Below are 15,349 nucleotides of genomic sequence, written 5' to 3' on the forward strand. Positions count from 1 at the left end.
CAAATACACCTTACACAGTGCTACAAATCTAAAGATCTTTGACGCTTTCGGTGAACAATTAACAAATGCAGAAAAGCTGTATGCAGTACACCAGCAAGATGGAGCAACTGCTCACACATCCAACCAAAGTATGCCCCACATCACCAACGTGTTCCCTGAAGACAGACTTGTCAGTAGAGCCCTCTGGCTCCCAAGGACCCTGATGTAATATCGTGTTCATCTACATCTACATGGATACTCTGTGAATCACATTTAAGTTCCTGGCAGAGGGTTCATTGAACCACCTTCACAATTCTCTATTATTCCAATCTCGTATAGTGCAAGGAAAGAACTTTCCGTATGAGCTCTGATTTCCCTTATTTTATCATGGTGATCATTTCTCCATAAGTAGGTCAGTGTCAACTAAATATTTTCGCATTTGGAGGAGAAAGTTGGTGATTGGAATTTCGTGAAAAGATTCTGTCGCAACAAAAAAAACGCCTTTTTTAAAATGATGTCCAGCCCAAATCCTGTACCATTTCTATGACACACTCCCATATTTCCTATAATACAAAATGTGCTGCCTTTCTTTGAACTTTTTCAATGTACTCCGTCAGTCCTATCTTATAAGGATCCCACACTGCCCAGCAATATTCTAAAAGCGGACGGACAAGCATAGTGTAGGCAGTCTCCTTAGTAGATCTGTCACATTTTCTTAGTGTCCTGCCAATAAAATGCCGTCTTTGGTTAGCCTTTCTCACGTTTTCTGTGCGTTCCTTCCAATTTAAGTTGTTCGTAATTGTAATACCTAGGTATTTAGTTGAATTTACGGCTTTTAGATTAGACTGATTTATCGTGTAACCGAAGTTTAACAAATTCCTTTTAGCACTCATGTTGATGACCTCACACTTTTAGTTATTTAGGGTCAACTGCCAGTTTTCGCACCATTCAGATATCTCTTCTAAATTGTTTTGCAATTTGTTTTGATCCTCAGATGACTTTATTAGTCGATAAATGACAGCGTCATCTGCAAAAAAAACCTTAGATGGCTGCTCAGATAGTGTCCCAAATCATTTATATAGATAAGGAACAGGAAAAGGGCCTATAACACTACCTCAGGGAACGCCAGAAATCACTTCTGTTTTACTCGATGACTTTCTGTAAATTATTACGAACTGTGACCTCTGACAGAAAATCACAAATCCAGTCACGTAACTGAGACGATACTCCATCAGCATGCAATTTCACTACAAACCGCTTGTGTGGTACAGTGTCAAAAGCCTTCCAGAAATCCAAAAATACGATATGGATCTGAAATCCCTTGTCAAGAGCACTCAACACTTCATGTGAATAAAGAGCTAGTTGTGTTTCACAGTAACGATGTTTTCTAAACCCATGTTGACTGTGTATCAATAGATAGTTTTCTTCGAGGTAATTCATAATGTTTGAACACAATATATGTTCCAAAATCCTGCTGCATATCGACGTTAATGATATGGGCTTGTAATTTAGTGGATTACTCCTCCTACCTTTCTTGAATATTGGTGTGACCTGTACAACTTTCCAGTCTTTGGGTACGGTTCTTTCATCGAGCGAATGGTTGTATACGAATGTAAAGCATGGAGCTAATGCATCAGCGTACTCCAAAAGGAACTTAATTGGTATACAATCTGGACCATAAGACTTGATTTTATTAAGTGATTTAAATTGCTTCACTACTCTAAGGATATTTACTTCTACATTACTCATGTTGGCAGATGTTCTAAATTCGAATTCTGGAATATTTACTTTGTCTTCTATTGTGAAGGCATTTCGGAAGGCTGTGTTTAGTAACTCTGCTTTGGCAGCACTGTCTTCGATAGTATCTCCATTGGAATCACACAGAGAAGGCATCGATTGTTTCTTGCCACTAAGATACTTCATATACGACAAGAATCTCTTTGGATTTTCTGCCAGATTTCGAGACAAAGTTTTGTTGTGGAAAGTGTTATATGCATCTCGCATTGAATTCCACACTAAAGTTCAAGCTTCTGTAAAAGATCGCCATTCCTGGGGACTTTGTGTCTCTTTAAATTTGGCATGGTTGTTTCATTGTTTCTGCAACAGTGTTCTAAGCCATTTTGTGTGCCTAGGAGGATTAGCTCTGTTGTTTGTTAATTTACTTGGTATAAATCTCTCAATTGCTGCCGATACTATTTCTTTGAATTCAAGCCACATCTGGTCTACACTTATATTAATAATTTGGAATGAATGGAGATTGTCTCTCAGGAAGGTGTCAAGTGAATTTTTATCTGCTTTTTTGAATAGGTATATTTTTTGCTTGTTTTAATTCATGGAGCACAGTACAAAGCAAAGTGTATGCTGATAATACTTGCACAATATATGGTCTTGATGAAACATTTCTAGAAAAATTAACAACATCACACCTGCAGAATTACAGCGGGTTGCTGGTAATATCATCACACAAAGTCGGTGACGCCTGAATGCCCATGGTCACAACTTCCAGCATCTCTTAGAAACAGGAAACTACATGTTTTTTTAATGTTACTAAAATCTTTTTTTCCCTTAGTTTGTTCATTGTTACTTGAATCTCGCACATGAGAGGTACCGGTTTTGTGTGGGACACCCTGTATTTTGGAAAAATCAACCCTCAGAGGCTGTGGGCAGCTGCAGAAATTTTATCGGAAAAGAGGGGGGGATTCTAAAATTGCTTGTTTTTTTTGTATACATGAGTGGGTCAGCTTCAATTACTAAAATGATCATGGATGTGACACTATTTTGATCAACCACTTAATGATACAATTGGCCAAACAAGAGTTTTAGTGGAAATAGGGAAAATCACATCTAGAAGTGTATGAAAATTCTGTAATAAATGAAAACTCTGTACTCCAGATTCCCCCCCAGTAACACCGCCTCCCCCTCCTTGCTGTAGACACCTATGCTAAGGGTTTAAACAGGGTATGGAAGGCATATTAAAAAATCCAACAGTGGAAAATCCAGGACGGAATAAAATTAGAGAGGTATATTTGAAAGTATACTAAGATATTGGACAGTCCTCTTTCAAATGTAGAAAACACACACACACACACACACACACACACACACACACACACACACAGTTCTGTAACATGAGATACTTCAGAGTAGCATGTTCCACTATTATATTCTTAGGCCAACAAAAAATGTTAGTGAGAGTGAAAAATCATATTTTAAGTAAATACTAGAGAATTTCCACTGTGCGCACTTGAATTTTGGTTTGTGCAGAGATGAGAGAAGTGTCAACATAGAACAGTGACAATGCTGTCGAGAGTCTCAACATGCTTTGGAGATGCATAGATGCATTTACACTCAGGTGCTGCAGCTTGGCGGTGCTCTGGAAGGCAGAGAGACATTACCTCTGCTGACAGTGCGAACGCCGACAGAAACAGTTGATAGAAGCAGGGAAGAAAAGTCACTCTCTTTTGTTCCAATCTATGATTCACTTAAGACATGTTGTTCTAATAATAAGAGATTCATCACCTACCATGATAAATGCTGAATACAAGAAGAATCAAATGCGGAAGATATGTGTGAGCTCTCTTGGCGCCCTTATCCCTCTGCAGTAGGAAACGAAGTCCCAGGTCACAATTAGTAGCACTGCATAGCAGGTCCACTACATCAAGAAAACTCGAGAAGGCGACTGTAAATCAAGTATAAGTGTTTATGAACAATCAAGGTGACAAATTGCTAATGAAATTGTTGGTTTAGTTTTAACCCATGACAAGAGACCCGACTGATGACCTCAGATGTTAAGTCACATAGTGCTCAGAGCCATTTGTACAAGAGACCCTTTTATTTCAGTTCATTTGGCGACCATGACAGGACGAGTCATTACACCTCATCTTGTGACCGTACAGGACATGAATAAGAAGTGCTGAAATAAGAGAGCTTTTGGTATATAAAAAGGAATTTTCAAGAATTAATGGAGGGATATATGGCATTGCCTAGAGCAACTGAAGTAAACAATAAGATAGATAAAGGTGAACACACATTTTAATGTTGCCCACTACAATTGTTACATTCAAGAAGTAATTATTTGGTGACTTGGAAAAAACCAAATAAATGTGGTTTAGCCCAACAAAAGGCAATAAATGAGATTAGTTGACCATTGCAAAAAGGTCAGCAACAAATATTGAATAAACAGATGAATGGAGGAACAGAAGGTTTACAAAATGGAAGATTTTGATGTATTGCTTCTGCACCTAAGCATGTAGCAGCGATCTACGAGAATATCTCTGTGGTAGCAGATCCACACAGTGGCCCATTAGCTGATTACGTGACCACTGCATAGCAGCTACTCAAGACGTAGTGTCGGTCACACGTGATGCAGCAGCATTGCACAATGTGCCCAGTTATGATAACTGTTATCAGTCCCAAGATTTTTCTTCTCCCTCTCACCCCCACCCCTCTCTAACTCTTTCTTTTTTTTTCTTTTCTCTTAGGTAATCCATTTATGAAGTGTGGGTGATATGTTTTACTGATTCTTTACATTGGGCCCTAAATGAGGAGAATAGGTTTTCATTGTGTGTAAGGGTAGATATTACTGTTACTATTATTGTATGCCGAACACCTCGTTAAAAATCGAGAACGGAATGTCAAAAATTTTTAAACAAATTGGACGAGTTGTCAAATAGCATTAAAGCTGAAGGAGAACAGTTATAGAAATTAAGAGGAGAACAGTGAATTGAAACGACATGGGCGGAAGGGGGTGAGGAATGGGGAGAACAAAAAGTAGCATTGAAACCACTAAGACAGATTTAACTTCTAGCATAAATATGCAAGGTTAGCTAAGGATTTACAGCTGTAAAGAGGTAGACAATAAAATAAAAAATATAGAGGAAGTAGTCACTCGGGAACTCAAAGATGTACATATCCAAATATGAGGTACACGAAACTGAGTAGGAGTGTTGGACAAAGTAGAGGATTGGTTAATATTACTAGTAACACAAATGGACTAGTTTAGAAGAACGACTACAAGAGTTTGTGGAAGTAAAAGTACAAGAAAAACTAGATTCTGCGAACACTACACCTAATTCTGTGGGTGATACAGTAGGAAGCCAAAATGAATTTAAAAATTGTTGGAGGAATTGGAAAGGACAAAACACGAACTTGAAAAAATATCAGTTACAAGCAATACTAGGGTAGCAAGTGATTGGTTACAAGAATTTCAATTAGGAAAGGGCATGGACTTATTGAATCAGTTTCCTAAATTCAGGCCTGACGGCGCAGTACATCATATGTATTTTTTAATGGTACTCTCGTGATCATTGCGTAAGAAATGGGAGGACTCAAAGAGAATAAAAAATTGAAAAGGAAATATCAGTCACCTAGGATGCAAGAGAAGTTAATACAAGAATTGCTATATGTTAAGTACTATAATGGTTTTTGTACAGGTATAAGAAGTACATTGAATGACATTTAACAATTTCTAACTATTTAGAAAACTCAATATGAGGATCAGCCCAGTGAAGATATTAGTACGCATATTACCACGTCATGCAAGAAAGGAAATTTGGTGCAGAGGATGGACAACTGTTAGTTATTTATTAAGCTGCATGGAAGAGTTAAACACAGTAAATAAAGTACGTAATGCAAATGTCTACATAGAGAACCGGTTAATACTAATAATGAAAGTTTTTTTTTTTTTTTTTTTCTAACAACTTTGCTAGAAAGGGGGAAACTAAGTAGGTAACAATCAAATATCGTTCATAGAGCATAGAAGGAATAGCACACAGTCTAAACTATCGATATTGAACATAGATAACGATACTAATAATGAAATGCGTATAAATGCATGTAGAACCAATAATTGAGTAACGTGCTACATGGGGATTGTACTATCAGGATAGCATAAAATGTGGAATATCTTGGAACTGGGGCCAAAATCCAGGAGATGACACTACAATCTTAGGCCCATGCATAGAAAAGTTCATAATCTTTATCCAAAAATACCTACATGAGGGTGGTTGCTGATGAAAATGAGCAGACTGAAGAAAAACTATTAAAACCAGTAATAGTTGTCAAATTATATGGAAATCACATAGATACACTACGTGATCAAAAGTATCCGCACACGCCCAAAAATATATGCTTTTCATATTGGTGCATTGTGCTGCCACCTACTGCCAGGTACTCCATCTCAGTGACCTCAGTAGCTATTAGACATCGTGAGAGAGTAGATGGGGTGCTCCGCAGAACTCATGGGCTGCGAACGTGGACAAGTGATCGGGTGTCACTTGCGTCATACGTCTGTACGTGATATTTCCACACTCCTAAACATCCCCGTTTTCGATCTGATAGTGAAGCGTAAAGTAGTTTTGCTATTGGGAGAGCAAAATAACTGATGATGGTCGCAGTAGAGAGGATATAAAATGCAGACTGGCAATGGCAAGGAAAGTGCTTCTGAAGAAGAGAAATTTGTTAACATCAAGTATAGATTTAAGTGTCAGGAAGTCGTTTCTGAAAGTGTTTGTATGGAGTGTAGCCATGTATGGAAGTGAAACATGGACAATAAATAGTTTGGACAAGAAGAGAATATAAGATTTCCAAATGTGGTGTTACAGAAGAATGCTGAGGATTAGATGGGTAGATCACATAACTAATTAGAAGGTATTGAATAGAATTGGGGAGAAGATGAGTTTGTGGCACAACTTGACAAGAAGAAGGGACCGGTTGGTAGGACATGTTCTGAGGCATCAGGGGATCACAAATTTGGCATGGAGGGTAAAAATCGTAGAGGGAGACCAAGAAATGAATACACTAAGCAGATTCAGAAGGATGTAGGTTGCAGTAAGTACTGGGAGATGAAGAAGGTTGCACAGGATAGAGTAGCATGGAGAGCTGCATCAAACCGGTCTCAGGACTGAAGACCACAACAACAACAACAACAGTGAAGTGGAAACGTGAAGGGACACATGCAGTACAAAAGCGTACGGGTTGACCTCATCTGTTGACTGACAGAAACTGCCGACAGTTGAAGAGGGTCGTAATGTGTAATAAGCAGACATCTATCCAGACCATCACACAGCAATTTCAAACTGAAACAAGATCCACCGCAAGTACTATGACAGTTAGGCGGGAGGTGATAAAACTTGGATTTCATGGTTGGGCGGCTGCTCAATAGCACACATCACAAAAGTAAATTCCAAATGACGCCTCGCTTGGTGTAAGGAGTGGAAACATTGGATGATTGAACAGTGGAAAAATGTTGTGTGGAGTGACAGTACACAATGTGGTGATTCGATTGCAGGGTGTGAGTATGGCGAATGCCAAGTGTACGTCATCTGCCAGCATGTGTAGTGCCAACAGTAAAATTCAGGGGCGGTGGCGTTATGGTGTGGTCGTGTTTTTAATGGAGGGGGCTTGCACTCCTTGTTGTTTTGTGTGGCACTATCACAGCACAGGCCTACATTGATGTTTTAAGCACCTTCTTGCTTCCCACTGTTGAATAATTCGGGGATGGCAATTGCATCTTTCAACACAATCATAATGCACGGCCTGTGATGGAGTGGTTACACGACAATAACATCCCTGTAATGGACTGGCCTGCACAGAGTCCTGACCTGAATCCTATAGAACACTGTTGGGATGTTTTGGAATGCGGACTTCGTGCTGGGCCTTACCGACCAACATTAATACCTCTCCTCAGTGCAGCACTCCGTGAAGAATAGCTGCCATTTCCCAAGAAACCTTACAGCACCTGACTGAATGTATGCCTGCATGAGTGGAAGCTGTCAGCAAGGTTAAGGGTGGGCCAACACCATATTGAATTCCAGCATTACCGATGGAGGGTGCTACAAATTTGTAAGTTATTTTCAGCCAGGTGTCTGGATACTTTTGATCGCATAGTGTATTTATTTAGACTCATGCGGTGAGATTTCACTGATCTCGAGGAATTTTCACGAACAGTGAGTAGTAAATAACTATGTACTGTATTACCTGTTCCTGGTGTGTATGTCGTAGGTATAACTGGCAGTAAAGGTAAGTTGATTACAAGAAACGTGTACCTATAAGTGTAGTAAAGTTTCAATTTATGCAATCCTTGTTCATAGTACCAAATGCTATTTTACAAATATTATTTCTTGTAGATTGATTATCAAAGTATGAAGTAACTTTAGATTTTGATGGAAAATAATGGTTTGGAAAACTTACTATTGCGGAAGAGTAGTACTGTTTAAGATGAATTCAAGGAAGGTAAACAAGACATATTGGCAACCAACAAATGTTCAATTGCAAATGTGAAATTAAATACAGAATGGCATACAATTGATATGCAAAATTATAACAATCAAATCTGTATAAATAATAATAAATTATCGCATCTATGACATCACCTAAGAACAGCCTGAGTGTTCTATTTTATTTTATTTTATTTTTTTTTATTCTGTAACGACAAAATTTTTGAAAAATCCTATGGAAAAGACTGAAATTAACACCAATTGCTGCGTGTATGATACATAATCAATTAAGAATGGCTCTACAGATTTGGGTGATTTTTGTCTTTTTTGTTTTCAGGATAAGGTATGTATGAAAAAAAATTTTTTTTTGGGAAATGCACCAGTAAAGTCAGAAAGTAAAATACATTGTGAAAGAAAATCATTGGGAATGGCTTGACTGATTGTATTTTATCACTTCCCTTAAATACTGGATCGCTGATTTCTTGATATCTCAGAATGTGTCCTGTCAGCTGACCCTTGCTTTTGATCAAGTTGTGCCACAAATTTCTTGTCTTCCCAGCTCTGTTCAGAGTTCCTCATTAGTTACGCGGTGACCCATCTGATCTTCAGCGTTCTTATGTAGCACCACATTACGAAAGCTTCTATTCTCTTTTTATCTAAACTATTTATTTCCATGTTTCACTTCCATACATGGCTACACTCCAGACAAATACTTTCAGAAAATACTTCCCAACATTTAAATCTATATTTGATGTTAACAAATTTCTCTTCTGAAATTATTTTCTTGCCGTTGCCAGTCTTCATTTTATATTCTCTCTACTTTGGCCATCATCAGTTATTTTGCTGCCCAACAGCAAAACTTGTCTTATACTTCAAGTACCTCATTGCCTAATCTAATTCTCTCAGCATCACCTGATTTAATTCGAGTGCATTCCATTATCCTTGTTTTGCTTTTGTTGAGGTTTATCTTATATTCTCCTTTTAAGACACTGTCCATTCCATTCAACTGCTCTACAAAGTCCTACTCTGTCTCTGACAGAATTACAATGTCATCGGCAAACCTCTAGGTTTTTATTTCTTTTCCCTGGACTTAAATTCCTACTCCAAATTTTTCTTTGGTTTCTTATACTGCTTGTTCAACGCACAGGTCGAATGACATCGGGGACACACTACAACCCTGTCCCATTCCATTCCTAACCACTGCTTCCCTTTCATGCCTCTCAACTCTTACTGCTGCTGTCTGGTTTCTGTACAAGTTGTAAATAGCTTTTCACTCCCTGTTTTAACCCCGGATACCTTTAGAATTTCAAATGAGTATTCCATTCAACATGGTCAAAAGGTTTCTCTAAGTCTACAAACGCTATAAATATATGTTTGCCTCTCAGTAACCAAACTTCTAAGGTAAGTCATTGGGTCAGTATTGCCTTGTGTGTTGCTACATTTCTCCAGAATCCAAACTTATATTCCCTGAGGTCTGCTTCTACAAGCTTTTCCATTCTTCTGTAAAGAATTTGTTTTAGTATCTTGAAACCATGTCGTATTGAACCGATAGTTTGGTAATTTTCACACCTGTCAGCAACTGCCTTCTTTGTAATTGGAATTACCACAGTCTTCTTACAGTCTGAGGGTATTTCACCTGTCTCATACATCTTGCATACCAGATAGAAGAGTTCTGTCATGGCTGGCTCTCCCGAGACTCTCAGTAGTTCTGATGGAATGTTGTCTACTGCCAGGGCCTTGTTTTCGCTCAAATCTTTCAGAGCTTTTTTGAAATTCTTCTCATGGTATCATATCTCCCATCTCATATTCCTCTATGTCCACTTCCCTGTCTATAATACTGTTTCAAGTTCATCTTACTTGTATAGACCCTCTATATACTCCTTCCACCTTTCAGCCTTCCATTCTTTGCTTAGGACTGATTTTCCATCTGAGCTCTTGATTCATCAGTTAAATCAAATATGTCACGTGTTATTCAAGGATTCCTATTAGGTTTGGTCTTTTTTACCTATTTGATCTTCTGATGCCTTCACTATTTCAGCTCTTAAAGATACTCTTTCATCTTTTACTGAATTCCTTTCCCCTATTCTAGTCAACCACTGCCTGATGCACTCTGTGAAACTCTCAGCAACCTCTAGTTCTTTCAACTTATCCATATTCCATTTCCTTATTTCCTACCTTTTTCAAATTTCTTCAGTTTTTATCTGCTGTTCATAACCAGTAAATTGTGGATCAGAGTCCACATCTGCCTCTGGAAATGTCTTGCAATTTAAAATCTCTGTGTAACCATTATATAATCAAATTGAAACCCTCCTGTGTCTCCAGGTCTCTTTCACAAATACAACCTTTGTTTATGATTCTTAAACCAAGTGTTAGTGATGATTAAATTATGCTCTGTGCAAAACTCTACCAGGCGGCTTTCTCTGTCATTCCTTTCCTCCAGTCCATATTCACCTATTATTTTTCCTTTCTTGCTTTTTGTGCTATTGAATTACAGTCCTCCATCACAATTAAATTTTTGTCTTCTTTAACTATCTGGATAATTTCTTTTGCCTCATCATTGTCATCTGTGGAGCTAGCTGGCATGTAAACTTGTACTACTGTGGTAGGTGTGGGCTTAGTGTCTGTCTTGGTTACGGTAATGTGTTCAGTATACTGTTTATATTAGCTTACGAGCATTACTGTTTTCTTACTCATTATTAAACCCAATCCTGCATTACCCCTTTTTGACTTCGTATTTATAGCCCTGTGTTCACCTTATGAGAAGTCCTGTTCCTCTTGCCACTGAAATTCACTAATTCCCACTATATCTGAGTTCAACCTATCCATTTGCCTTTTTAAACTTTCTAACCTACTGGCCCAATTAAGGAATCTAACATTCCATGGTCACATCTGTAGAATGCTAGTTTTGCTTCTCCTGATGATGTCCTGAGTAGTCCCCACACAGAGATCTGAATGGGGGACTATTTTATCTCTGGAATATTTTACCCCAGAGTACACCATCATCATTTAACCATGCAGTAGAGCTGCATGTCCTCAGGAAAAATTGCAGTTGTAGTTTTCCCCTTGCTTTCAGCCATTCTCAGTACCAGCTCAGCAAGGCCATTTTGATTGATGTTCCAAGGCCAGATCAGTGAGTCATCCAGACCGATTCCCCTTCATCTACTGAAAAGGCTGCTGCCCTTCCTCAAGAAACACACATTTGTCTGGCCACTCAAGTCACCCCATCGATGGCTTGGTCCGCTGGTTCATGGGGGTATAGGTCAGTATTCTCTGATAAATTGGTAGTAACATATGATTACATTTGCCAGTTACTTAAAAAATGAGTCCTTTCTTTTGTATACCCTATCCTGTACCTTTAAGTTTACGACCTGCAGTACAAGAAGAAATAAATAAAATTATAGAAAACCAAGTAATTGAATGTAGCGTAATTGTCTATGACTCTCTGTTGTTAGTGGTTAAAAAAGCACAGTTAGAGTTCGTCTGGTCTTAAGACACACATACCCTGACTAATTGTGTATATACTGCAACAGAGTCCCGATGAATTGCTCCGTAAATTTGAACAAGCCAAATATTTCAGTCCAGTGGGTTTGGCAACTGGATGCTGACAAGCAAATTTACACTTTAAATTCAAAATGTTATACAAGTTCTTGTTTGATGGAAAGTAATATCAGTTCAGATCATTATCTTTTTGCCTGAATGTTTCAGTTGCAGTGTTTATTGGGTGCCTTAGAAGCAGCTTTTTGGGGAAAGTATAGTCACAGGAAGTGTTTCTCTGTGTGAAAGAAATCTTTGTATGTAATATGTGGGAAGAACATTGTGCCTTATAAACAAAAACACTATAGAAGTTTTATGAAAAAGGTATTACCATTAAATTATTATGAAAATCTTGTTTTGGCAGGAAGTAACCAAAATTCTTGGGACATTTGTTTGGGGTGCATAACATTAAATTGGGAGCATAAAGGATTGTCCAGAACAAAAAGAATTACACTCATTCCTCAAAGTAGCCGGAATTTATCATTGATATGTGCAGTGTCAGGTAATGAATGATCCTCAATTGTTGTTATTATTAAAATAAAGAGCTAAATGGATATGGGCTAAAGGGGCAACAGAAGCATTTAAAAATGTTAAAGAAACACTAGTGGAAGCACATATACTATCATCCAATGAAGATGAAGATGTAGAAGCTGTATAAGTTAGCCACAGATGTGTCAGAATACAGTATCACATGCAAATTATTTCAAGGAGAGTGAAATCTTGTAATTGGAGATCTTAAGACCATTGCTTTTTCAAGTAAAAGCCTTGGCAAACATGAATTAAGTTATGCAGCTACAGTGGAGGAATCATTGGTATTGTTTGGAATACAAAATTTCATATGTTAGTTTGGAGGATCAAAAATAATTATATACACCGACCTTCAAGCATTGACATTTTTGATGGTAAGTAGACCATGACATAATCGTCTAATGTCAAATCTCAGACACGCGAAATTGAGTAAATGTGTTAGAAGATACTAGAGAACTGATTAATGTAATTAGTGACCCAAATGTTTTGACTAGTTTTGGAGAAACAACTACAGGAACTAGTTGATACAAAAGTACAAGAGAATGTTGAGTTTATTGGCACAAGCACCAATTCTTTGGACCATTTTGTAGTACACCAGAAGGAATTAATTTGCAAAGTTCAAACCAGATACTCCTCTGCACCCACTGACCTCTTTGAAGTAATTTGGGGGGGGGGGGGGGGGGGGGGTCTTAACCAAAGGTCGGGCACATCACCCACTGGCATCATTGAAGTAATTTGGGGGAGTGTTACCCAAAGGTCAGGCACATATGACTAAAATTAATTTTATTCTGAAATATTTAAAACAGAAAGGAGCTCCAAATAACAATATAAGTTTATAACTGTGTGTCAATTTGAAATGCCATTTAAATGAGAATATTTAGGTCGTAGGAAACTTACTAAAGCCTGTGTTGATAGGATAACTATTTTTGAAAAAATATTCAAGATACAAAAAATACAGTGATGGCAAATTGAGCTTTGAAAGTAGCATATCTGGAGGCAGTGTAAGTACATGCTGTTAACACTAATGCGTGTTTTTATTTTAAGCCTTATTACCATAATTATGTGTACTTAATGGATTATGTGAGGGAACCTTCATGTTATAATTATGTGGTATTTAAACTGTGTCATCATTTATTATTAATTGAATGAGGAAACTTTATTAGTAGTGAATTCTGCTGTATCGGGCATCCTATGTTGCGTAGATGTGCTCTATTACTAAAAAGAAGTGTACTAATTAACAGAGATGTAAGTGGGAAATATGTATGGTACATTTGCTCTCCTGGCACTGGAGGAAGGTATCCTATATTGTATTGATGGCATCTAAAGATCATTACTCATGTTTGCCTCATGTTACCAGTCACAGAGCTGTTACTGTTAACAGGATATACTTGGAGAAATGCAGGATACACACCGTGTTGTCCTTGCGCGTGCGCCCACACACACACACACACACACACACACACACACACAAAAAACTGATTACATCTGCTGACACAAAGTAAGAAATGAAATCACTGGTTTACCAATATAGCCAAATTACATGCAGGCACTAAGGCATTTCTAGACATTAAACCTAGCGTTCACTTCATTAGGACTGTATTTTAAGTGTTGATACAAATATGTTCCATTGTTTGATTATTGATTTGAATACATTGCTGACTACTGAATGCTTTTACAGCCATATTACCTTTCATTTAATGCTTGGTTAAAGCTAAGGGAAATATTTTATATTATGTTACACACAGAATGAACAATGCATTCAGCTGTTGCAGATCAGCTGAAATAAGCTAGTAAAATATTATATAGTTAATTTTCTGTAATGATATGAGCCATGTCATGTTTACAGGTTTATAGAAATAGAACAGATTTCTTAGAAATCTGTCACTGATAAGTACAAGCAATTTTTTGTGATAATGTTTTATAGATAATTAGTATTAATACACAATGATGAAATGCATTAATAGCATACATTAATTTAGGTAACAGTCTTGTATAGATTAGGAAAGTGTACAAAGTTATGCAATTTTGACATATTACTGAAAATATGAAAACACTTAAACCTTTATGCAAAATGAAAACCAATTTTTTAGATCACATATGTTGACCATACTGCAGAAAATATTTAGACAGGGTGCAGAAAATATTTAGACATAGACACACAGTGAAAACTCATTTAAATCGTATTTGTACCAATACAATTAGAACACTTCTGAATTTTCAGTACATTTGTTACCACATGAGGAAGAAAGTGTTTTACTCCATTTCCGACTTTATATTAGTTCTATGGATTTGCCTGCAAGTACTTCTTCACTTTATACCAACATCTAGAGATGAGATTTTCCTTCGGTTTTTTTGGAGGTGCTCACTTTGTGCTAAGTGGCAGTCTGTTATAAAATAAGCTTCCTGGATTTTTTCAATCTTTTGTTGCTGTAGATATGGTGGTTATTGCTAGGTCTTGTTTTGTGGTCATGTAAATCTCTGTTTAGAGGTGCTGTGCAATTTACCACTAAAAGAAGTACTGTCTCATATATGTACAAACATGGCACAGTCAGTATTTTAAATTCTTTGAATTTGTTTTCTAGATTCCTGCGGTGTTACTTTAGTTATCATCTGATGGCTTTCTTTTGAAGTTTTAAGATGCTCTGAATGTGTGTGTCTGCTGCTCCTCCCCATACTGGTATACAGTACACTATATGCAGGAAGACAAGTCTTTAGTATGTTTTTAGCAAGGTTTCTGTGTCCACCATATAGGACATTCTTTTCATTAGGAATATATTTGCACCTATTTTTGAACAGATCTTATCAATGTGGTTTTCCGACATCAGGAATTTGTCCACCTCTATTCCCAGAAACCTATTACAGTCCACTACTTCTAAGTCTGCATTCCCAATGCTCAGAATAAATTCCTCTGAGCTGTTAGTTCAGTTAGTTTCAGATTTTGTACACTTATTTTCTTCTTATTGATCAATAAATTATTTTCTGTAAAGTACCATTCTGCCATCTCCAGATTTTCACTGGCTCTCTTTTCCAAATCCTCCACTGAGTCAGTACAGAAATTTGTGTTGTTAGCGTATATAATCACTTCTTCATTT

Source organism: Schistocerca cancellata, chromosome 6, assembly GCF_023864275.1.
Source record: "Schistocerca cancellata isolate TAMUIC-IGC-003103 chromosome 6, iqSchCanc2.1, whole genome shotgun sequence".
NCBI lineage: Eukaryota > Metazoa > Arthropoda > Insecta > Orthoptera > Acrididae > Schistocerca > Schistocerca cancellata.